At 47.2% G+C, this 11,267-nt stretch overlaps 1 non-coding gene across 1 annotated transcript; it reads right to left on the reverse strand.

Moving 5' to 3' along the window:
- Window positions 1-417: 417 nt before the first annotated feature.
- trnav-uac lies at window positions 418-490 on the reverse strand. The gene has a single exon. It is a non-coding gene; the product is annotated as a tRNA-Val (tRNA).
- Window positions 491-11,267: the final 10,777 nt, after the last annotated feature.

Genomic DNA, 11,267 nt, shown 5'->3' on the forward strand with positions numbered 1-11,267 from the left:
AGAAACCACATTTGTTTAAGCAAGTCAGCCATATCAGCTATGTTTTTTAAAAAGGCAGGCAATGAGGCTGAATTAACTGTCTCGCTGCCAGACAAGGCTCCGCTGATAGCCAGGTGTAACAGTGGTAAGGTGTTGGGACTCTGCTATTGGGACAGCTTTATGTAGGCCCTAACAGTTTGTGGGCACCATTTGCCACCGTTATAGTGCAATTAATGTATTGTTTGGTATTGTGTTGTGTAGTGGTTTTGCTGGCATGCATCTAAAAAATACACAAGTTAAGTTTGCCCCACCAAGATTGACATCCTAAAATCACCACTGGTAATGATAATTTACATTTTAGCAGACTCTCTTATCCAGAGCGACTTACAGTTAGTGAGTGCATACATGGTTGTTTTTTTGTTGTCTTTTTTTCATACTGGCCCCCCGTGGGAATCGAACCCACAACCCTGGCGTTGTAAGCGCCATGCTCTACCAACTGAGCTACACGGGTCCTTGCTGTTTAATCAGCTTCTTGACATGCCACACCTTTCAGGTGGATGGATTATTTTAGCAAAGGATAAATGCTCATTATCAGTGATATAAAGACATTTGTGCAAAAAAGTTGAGAAATAATATTTCTGTGAATATGGAACATTTCAGGGAAACATGGGACCAACATTTTACATGTTGCGTTTATATTTTTTGTTCAGTGTAAGTCAAAAGAACAGACAATTCCCAGGATCCTTATTTCATAAAACCACTTGAAAGCAGTCTTTGTAAAACGCCTTCATCACTAAATGACTTAATCGTGCCACTATGTCTTGGCTGAAACAGCAGGTGATGGTTCACAAATGCTTTATTCATCCAAACATCAGATAGGAATATTAATACCACCATGTGGAGTTAAAAGACAACATAATGAGGGAGTTTGGCACCTTCTGTGTATTATTGTCTGGTACACGAATGTGTTTATGTTTTGTATTTACGGACCCATTTACCATATCTACCCTGTGAATCAGTTTGCAGGGTAGATACAGATGCCACCTCTCCACACACTATACAGCACAACACTACATGTCTTTTAAAGTTCTGTACTACACTATCCTGTCCTTATGCTTGGATCTGCTCTGCTGTCATCAGTACAGCAGGTTCAACCCTGTAGCCCAGAGGGGTGTTTAACATGATGAGACACAGCGCTGCTCAAATAATTCCGGGATTACTTCTAGACCAGAGAACACACACACACCAGAGGAAATAACAGTCTTGTTAGAAGAACAGGAGCTTCACTCCTGACACACATGCACGCATACACATGCACGCACACACATGCACGCACACACATGCACACACAGAATAAGAGGTTTTTCTCCTGACAGAGCAGTGAGATGACAGTTAACAGAACACATTGTGTATGTGTGTGTGTGTATGTGTGTGTGTGTGGGTAAAGTTGAAATGAACCACAGTGCAGTTGTCCTTGAGAAGCTGGCAGAGGGTCTGTCTGGCAGACATAGAGAGAGAGTTGGAGGGCTGGATGGAGAGAGAGAAAGAGCGAAACAGAGAGAGATGGGTGGGGGGGTGCGGGGGTGTTTAACAAAGACCAGGCACATCTGTACACTGTTTCAACATCAAACCCCACCAACCAGACAATGTTTGACCTTACAGGGGTATTGCTGTACTATAACTATAATAATATCTGACTGTGTGTAACAACAATATGCCATCTCCTACCTGATCCTTCCTGTCCTATTCCTACCTGATGCCTTCTCCTACCTATGAATACTCACTGTCCTCAATGCTCTGATAGAGGAGCTGATACTGAATGAGAATGAGAACAGGTAAGTACCTACACACCAGGATGATCTAGCACCTTGACCAAACCGGTCAAGCACGTGCGTCTGCGTGCACCATTGTATGCATGCTGACTTTGTCTATCCCCACCAAACGTGATCATCAGGTTAAAATACCAAAACTAACTGAATCATAAAATTAATTTTGGGGCAGGTCGAAACACACAAGAAACATTCATGGACATTTAGCTAGCTAGCTGTTGTTAGCTAGCTTGTCCTGGGAGATGAACTCCGTAGGAGGGCAAACCACCCACTGCTTCCAGGAATATCCATTGCTAATGTACAGGCTCTGGACAAAAAGGTAGACAAGCTCAAGGCAAGGATCTCCTTTTGCTGGTCACACCTTCTTCTTCCATAGAGCCTGTTGGCTTCTCCGTACATCGAGCGGAAAATATGTTTCTTGATTAATAACTCATGGTGTGATTGTGGCAACATTAAAAAAACTGAAGACCTTTTGCTCTCCCAATTTGGAATACCTCAACATCAAAGCCAACCCCTTCACCTCCCAAGAGAATTCACATCCGTTATTGTCATGACCGTTTATATCCCCCCTCAAGCCGAACCCACGGTGACACTCAAGGAACTATACGGGACTTTGAACAAACTAGAAACCGCGAATCCTGAGGCTGCATTTGATGTAGTTGGGGACTATAATTAAAGGAAATCGGAGGAAAATTCTCCTGAAATTTCATCAACACATCAACTGTGCCACACGAGGAAAGAAGACACTTGACCACTGTTATTTTCCCTTCAGAGATGGCTACAAGGCCCTCCCCCGCCTGCCCTTCAGAAAATCAGATAATTTCTCCATTCTGCACCTCACTGCCTACATCTGAGAAATTAAAACAGAAAGCACCTGTTGTAGCGGGTGACTTAGGACGGAGTCAGGCGCTGGAGAGTAAATCACGGAATAAATCGTTTATTCGATAAACAGTGGTACGTAGAAATGCGTAATACACACAAGTGCGGTAAAACGGTGCCCTGGGGAAAACAAGGCACACGGGTGAATATCCCGGCAATACACAATACAATAGCTCCACCGAGCTATAATATCCTCTACAATAAACACACACATAGACAAGGAGGCAGAGGGAACACTTATACAGGTACTGATGAGGGGATATGAACCAGGTGTGTGTAAGAAACAAGACAAAACAAATGGAATGATGAGATGAGAAGCGGCAGTGGCTAGATGGTCGGTGACGACGAACGCCAAAGCCTGCCTGAACAAGTAGAGGATGCAGCTTCGGAGGAAGTTGTGACAGTACCCTCCCCCCCTTGACGCGCAGGTGCAGCAGCACGCCGACAACGGCCTCGGGACGGCCAGGAGGACACGGAGCAGGGCGAGCCGGATGGCGATGGTGGAAATCCCGCAACAGGGAGGGATCGAGGATATCCCTCACCGGGACCTAGCACCGCTCCTCCAGACCATACCCCTCCCACTCAACGAGGAACTGAAGGCCCCCCACCCGACGCCTCGAATCCAGGATGGAACGGACGGAGGACGCTGAGGCCCCCTCGATGCCCAGAGGGGGCGGAGGGACCTCCCGCACCTCAGACTCCTGGAGCGGACCAGCCACCATCGGCCTGAGGACAGACACATGGAACGAGAAGTTAATACAGTAATCTGGAGGGAGTAGAAACCTATAGGTATCCTTGTTTATTCTCCTCAGGACTTTGAACGTCCCCACAAACTGCGGGCTCAGCTTCCGGCAGGGCAGGCGGAGGGGCAGATTCCGGGTTGAGAGCCAGACCTGATCACCGGGGCCTCGCTGCGGTACAAAGACTGGGGCCTCACTGCGGTGGTGGTCAGCGTTGGCCTTCTGGCGACGCACAGTGCACTGGAGGTGGATGTGAACAGCGTTCCACGTCTCCTCCGCACGCAGAATCCAGTCATCCACCACAGGAGATTCGGTCTGGCTCTGATACCACGGTGCCAGAACCGGCTGATAACCTAAAACACATTGAAATGGCGATAGGTTAGTGGAGGAGTGGCAGAGAGAGTTCTGGGCCTATTCGGCCAATGGCAAGAACACCGACCACTCCCCCGGCCGGTCCTGGCAGTGGGACCGCAGGAACCTACCCACATCCTGATTCACCCGTTCCACCTGCCCATTAGACTCGGGGTGAAACCCAGAGGTCAGACTGACCAAGACCCCCAGACGTTCCATGAACGCTTTCCAGACCCTGGATGTAAACTGGGGACCCCGGTCAGACACTATGTCCTCTGTACCCCGTAGTGCTGGAAGACGTGAGTAAACAGGCCTCACGCAATCTCAGGGCTGTGGGGAGACCGGGCAGAGGAAGGAGGCGGAAGGCTTTAGAAAAGTGGTCCACAGTGACCAGGATGGTGGTGTTACCATGAGAGAGAGGAAGATCAGTGAGAAAGTTAATACACAAGTGGGACCATGGCCGTTGTGGAACTGGTAAGGGATGTAACTTACCCGCTGGGAGGTGCCTAGGTGCCTTACTCTGGGCACACACCGAGCAGGAGGAGATATACACCCTCACGTCCATAGCCAAGGTAGGCCACCAGTACTTCCCGGTCAGGCAGTGAACTGTACGGCCAATACCTGGATGACTAGAGGAGGGAGACGTGTGTGGAGGGAGACCTGTGTGCCCAATAGATCAGACGGTCACGGACAAGAGACTGCACATACCGCAGCCCAGCTGGGCACTGAGGTGGAGATGGCTCCGTGCGTAACGCCCGCTCTATGTCCACGTCCACTGCCCACACTACCGGCGCCACAATGCAGGAGGCCGGGAGTATGGGGGTGTTGTCTATGGGCCTCTCCTCTGTGTGGTACAGCCGTGACAGTGTGTCTGCCTTCATGTTCTTAGTATCCGGTATGTAGGACAGTGTAAAATCAAACCAGGTGAAGAACAGAGCCCACCTGGCCTGGCGAGGGTTCAGCCTCCTCGCTGCCTGAATGTACTCCAGGTTACGGTGGTCAGTCCAGACGAGGAAAGTGTGTTTCGCCCCCTCAAGCCATTGCCTCCATATGGTCAGGGCTCTGACAACAGCCAACAGCTCCCGATCACCTACGTCGTAGTTCTGCTCCGCCGGGCTGAGCTTCTTGGAGAAGAAGGCACAGGGGCGGAGATTGGGTGGCGTGCCCGAGCGTTGAGATAGGACAGTGCCTATCCCTACCTCGGACGCATCCACCTCCACTACGAACGGTAATGATGGATTGGGATGGGCCAGTACCAGGGGGGTGAACAGAGCCCTCATGTTACTGAAAGCCCTGTCAGCCTTAGCAGACCAGCGGAGCCGAGACGGTCCACCCGTCAACAGAGAGGTGATGGGAGCTGCGACCTTGCCAAAGCCCTGAATAAACCTCCGATATTAATTGGCAAAGCCAATAAAGCGCTGTACCTCCTTTACCGTGGTTGGAGTCGGCCAATTACGCAGGGCTGAAATGCGTTCTCCCTCCATCTCCACACCTGAGGTGGTGATGCGGTGTCCGAGGAAGGAGACGAACTGTTTGAAAAACAGACACTTTTCTGCCTTGGAATGAAGGTCATATTCCAACAGTGGGGCCAGTACTTTGAGAACCAGGGACACATTCTCGGCGCGCGTAGCGGAATACACCAGAATGTCATCGATGTAGACCACCACACCGTGACCAAGCATGTCCCGAAACACCTCGTTCACAAAGGACTGGAAGACTGATGGAGCATTCATCAAACCGTACGGCATCACCAGGTATTCGTAATGACCCGTGGTTGTGCTGAATACTTTCTTCCATTCGTCCCCTTCTCGGACATGCACCAGGTTGTACGCATTCCGGAAATCAAATTTTGTGAAGAAGCATGCCCAATGCATTGACTCGATTACAGATGCAATGAGGGGTAGAGGATAACTATAACGAATTGTCCCCTTGTTCAGTGCTCGGTAATCAATGCAAGGGTGCAGACCTCTGTCTTTCTTCTTCACAAAAAATTAACTTGAGGAGGCGGGCGAAGTGGAGGGATGTATGAACCCCTGGCGCAGGGACTCAGAGACGTATGTCTCCATCGCCTCCATTTCAGCCTGGGACAGGGGATATATATGACTCCTGGGAGGCACAGCGTCTACCCGGAGGTTTATCGCACAATCCACCGCCCGATGAGGTGGTAATTTGGTCACCTGCATTATGGAAAACGAGTTCCCGGACCAGCTCCACGACTCCAGACATATTCCCGGTTCCTGCTGACTCCATGCTGTCGGGCGTGTGATTCTGTAGCGGGTGATTTAGGACGGAGTCAGGCGCAGGAGAGTAAATCACGGAATAAATGGTTTATTCGATAAACAGCGGTACACAGAAATGCATAATACACACCAGTGCGGTAAAACAGCTTCAGAGGAAGTCGTAACACCTGTGGTAAGGTCTGTTCAACGTTGGTCTGACTAATCGGAATCCATGATACAAGACTGTTTTGATCACTTGGACTGGGATATGTTCCGGGTCGCCTCTGGGAATAACATTAATTACTACACTGACTCTGTCACTGGGTTCATCAGGAGGAGCATAGAGGATGTTGTTCCTACTGTGATAATTGGAACATATCCAAACCAAAAACCATGGATAGATGGCAGCATTCGCTCAAAACTAAAGTGCAAACCACCGCATTTAACCACAGGAAGGTCACTGGGAACATGGACGAGTACAGCTACAACCTCTGTTAGTCAACCAAAGAGGGAAAAAGATGCGTCCTCAGTGCATGCGCAGACCAGCTGGCTTGAGTGTTTACGGACATATTCAACCTCTCCCTATCCCAGTCTATTGTCCCCACTTGCTTCAAGACTTCCACCATTATGCCTGTACCCAAGCAAAATAAGGTAACTGAACTAAATGACTATCGCCCCATCTGTCATCATGAAGTGCTTTGAGAGGCTAGTCAAGGACCATATCACCTCCACCTTGCCCGACACCCTAGACTCACTACAATTTGCATACCGGCCAACAGATCCAAGGGCGACACAATTGCCGTTGCGATGCACACCGCCCTATCTCACCTGGACAAGAGGATTACGTATGTGAGAATTCTGTTCATCGACTACAGCTCAGCTTTCAACACCATAGTGCCCTCTAAGCTTGTCACTAAACTCAGGGCCCTGGGTCTGAACCCCTCCCTGTGCAACTGGGTCCTAGACTTTCTGACGGGCCGACCCCAACTGGTAACGGTAGATAACAACACCTCCGCCACGCTGATCTTCAACATGGGGCCCCCCAAGGAGTGTGTGCTCAGCCCCCTCCTGTACTCCCTGTGCACCCATGAATGCGTGGCTACGCATTACTCTAAATCAATCATCAAGTTTGCTGATGAAGACAGTGGTAGGTGTGATTACAAAAAACGACAAGACAGCCTACAGGGAGGAGGTTAGAGCCCTGGCGGTGTGGTGCCCAGAAAATAACCTCTCCCTCAACGTAAAAAAAAACAAAGAAGCTACAGGAGACAGAAGAGGGACCACGACCCCTTCCACATGGGGCCGCAGTGGAGATGGTCAAAAGCTTCAAATTCCTTGGTGTGCACATCACTGAGGACCTGAAATGGTCCCACCACACTGACACGATGGTGAAGAAGGTGCAACAGCGCCTCTACAACTTCAGGCGGCTGAAGAAATTTGGCATGGCCCCTAAGACCCTCACAAACTTCTCCAGATGCACCATGAGAGCATTCTGTCGGGCTGCATCACCGCCTGGTACAGCAACTGCACCGCCCTCAACCAAATGCTCTCCAGAGGGTGGTGCGGTCAGCCCAAAACATCACCAGGGGCACACTGCCTGCCCTCCAGGACATTTACAGCACTCGGTGTCAAAGGAAGGCCAAGAATATCATGAAGGTCTCAGCCACCAGTCTGGTCACTCTGCTACCATCTAGCAGACAGTGATGGTACAGGTGCATGAAAGACTGAAAAACCTATCTCCAGGCCATCATTGTTGAACAGCTATCATGCCATCCCCTGTCGTAGGAGACAAAGATAAACCCACTCACACAAAACACACACACAATCACACACACCTCATACACAAGCAGACTCCTGTACTCACATATACACTCACACACACGCATACGCCCATACTCACAAACATATGCACACACACACACATGCTGCTATATGTATATAGAGACATTAAACACTGGACACTTCCTGTTTATTTTTTACTGTTTTTCACACTGGCCATGTCCAAATACCCATACTTGTGTCCTATATAGTAGGCTGTTTGAGTATGTGAAAAAACTATGTTTAATAGTATGTGACATTTCGAAAATCCAGTATACTTTAAATGCCCGGAAGTCATACTAATTTTGATGCTCTGCCTTTTTAACAACACTACCAACAAGGTAGGTCCTACAGGCCCTGGTTTTGTCGCACCTGGAATACTGTTCAGTCGTGGGGTCAGGTGCCACAAAGAGGGACCTCTGAAAATTACAATTAGCTCAGAACAGGACAGCACGGCTGGCCCTTAAATGTACATGGAGAGCTAACATTAATAATATTCATGTAAATCTCTCATGGCTCAAAGTGGAGGAGAGATTGACTTCATCACTACTTGTTTTTGTAAGAAGTGTTGACATGCTGAATGCACCGAGGTGTCTGTTTAAACTACTAGCACACAGCTCGGACACCAATGCATACCCCACAAGACATACCACCAGTGGTCTCTTCATAATCCCCAAATCAAGAACAGACTATGGGAGGCGCACAGTACTACGTAGAGCCATGGCTACATGGAACTCTATTCCACATCAGGGAACTGATGCAAGCAATAGAATCAGATAAAAAATACAGATAAAAATACACCTTATGGAACAGCAGGGACTGTGAAGAGACACACACACACACACAGACACACGCTTATACATTCACATGATAAGACACGCACTCTACACACACATACACATGGCTTTTGTATTGTAGATATGTGGTAGTAGAGTAGTGGCCTGAGGGAACACACTTAATGTGTTGTGAAAAGTGTTATGAAATGTAATGTCATGTAATATTTTAAATTGCTGGACCGCAGGAAGAGTACCTGCTGCCTTGATCCTTAATAAATACAAAATACAAATACATAACCTGTTAGTCTAGCCTTCTACAGAAAGTACACACAACGATAACTTTGCTCATGTTTTGGTTAATCTTGTACTTCATCTTATTTATTTTCAGGATCTACGTGAAGGAGTGTGAGCTCGATGGGCAGCTGTCACCTGCGTGGGTGAAAATATGCTATCTTGACATTTCTTACTGTGCTGTATTTGGCTAATAAAGTTCCCCTTTTCTCTGAGAGCAACAACACTTTCCCATCTATTTCCTATGCTTCACCAGCACATTCATGCAAGTGTGAAGATATACTGTACATTTTAGAAAAGTGCAAGTATTCCAGAGAAATGTACTGCAATTGGCATAATGCCTTTTAAAGGGCTTTACATGTATTATGTTTGATGCTGAAAGCTATCCTTTTCCATATTTTGTAGGAGTTGAAAGCTCCCCCCAACAGAGTCAGCACTGAGGGAGGGGAGGCCACAGCCGCATACTGTAAGTAGTATGCTGTTATGGATGAGGTGCTGCATGGGATGCCACTCCATCACCCCACCGGTCATCATCTCCTCCTCTCCCTCCCAGAAGGGTCCAGATGTGGAGGCGGGAGATGGAGGTGACTGCCAGGGAGGCACGCATTATGGCCATTTTAGAGGCCATGATTAAGAAGTAGTTGTATGTATTTTGTATGTATTTTATTTATAGCTATTCATTTTATACTGTTTTTTTTTAACCCAAAGTGAATTTCTGTTTTCTCATTAAAAAGTGTTTATTGTTTGTAATAATACAAAATATTTCTCCTTTTGGTGTGTTTTACTTTTAACATTTCAACATAAAGAAATTCACTCACACATCTGACATATCTTGTTGCAGGTGCATGGTAACAATTAGATAAATTGAAAGAAAAAATTAACTGCTCTTGCTAGTATTACTTTTATCTAAGCTTACGTGTTGGCCTCTTTGGCCTACATCAGAGCTTTTTCAGAATGAGTTTTCCCCTAAAAAAAGGGCTTTATTAGAGACAGAAATACTCCTCAGTTTCATCAGCTGTCTGGGTGGCTGGTCTCAGACGATCCTACAGGTGAAGAAGCCGGATATGGAGGTCCTGGGCTGGCGTGGTTGCAAGTGGTCTGAGGTTGTGAGGCTGGTTGGACGTACTGCCAAATTTTCTAAAACGAGAAATGTATATTCAATTATCTGCCAACAGCTCTGGTGGACAATCCTGCAGTCAGTGTGCCAATTGCACGCTCCCTCAAAACTTGAGACATCTGTGGCATTGTGTGTTGTGACAAAACTGCACATTTTAGAGTGGCCTTTAATTGTCCCCAGCACAAGGTGCACCTGTGTAATGATCATACGTTTTAATCAGCTTCTTGATATGCCACACCGGTCAGGTGGATGGATTATCTTGGCAATTTTAGATAAATAATATTTTTGTGCATGTGGACCATTTCTGGGATCTTTTATTTCAGCTCATGAAACATGGGACCAACAGTTCACATGTTGCGTTTACATTTTTGTTGAGTATACATTCTACAGACCCTACTGAGTATTCCCTACAATGCTTTTACTGCGGCACCCAGAATAGTTCCTGCTCTACGTATTCCATATACAATGATTCGAATTGGGGGCATTTATTTGACCTTAGAACATGTTTTAAAACCACAATTTAATGCAAATGTCACTTAAATATGAACAAATATGAATCATTGTTAATGTTTAGACAATTATTTTTGAAGGTATGCCCTTATCCAGATGGTGTGACCAAGGCATTTCCTAACAGACCTGCTAACTTTCTTTGTTGTTACTTTTAAGGGTGGAACCAACATGCAGTACCTCCATCAGGAAGAGAGGCAAGAACCATTCATCCGCCAGCTCAAAGACAAGCTACACTATTCACAGCCCTATGTGAGATACTTCAAATTGCCACCCTTTGCCTTGATGACAGCTTTGCACACTCTTGGCATTCTCTCAACCAGCTTCACATGGAATGCTTTTCCAACAGTCTTGAAGGAGTTCCCACATATTCAGAGAACTTGTTGGCTGCTTTTCCTTCACTCTGCCGTCCGACTCATCACAAACCATCTCAATTGGGTTGAGGTTGGGGGATAGTGGAGGCCAGGTCATCTGATGCAGCATTCCATCACTCTCCTTCTTGGTAAAATAGCCCTTACACAGCCTGGAGATGTGTTGGGTCATTGTCCTGTTATAAAACAAATGATAGTCCCACTAAGCCCAAACCAGATGGGATGGCGTATCGCTGCAGAATGCTGTGGTAGCCATGCTGGTTAAGTGTGCCTTGAATTCTAAATTAATCACAGACAGTTTCACCAGCAAAGCACCCCCACACCATAACACCTCCCCCTCCATGCTTTATGGTGGGAACTACACATGCGGAGATCATCCATTCACCCACA

The sequence above is a fragment of the Coregonus clupeaformis genome, chromosome 37, assembly GCF_020615455.1.
Source record: "Coregonus clupeaformis isolate EN_2021a chromosome 37, ASM2061545v1, whole genome shotgun sequence".
Classification (NCBI taxonomy): Eukaryota; Metazoa; Chordata; class Actinopteri; order Salmoniformes; family Salmonidae; genus Coregonus; species Coregonus clupeaformis.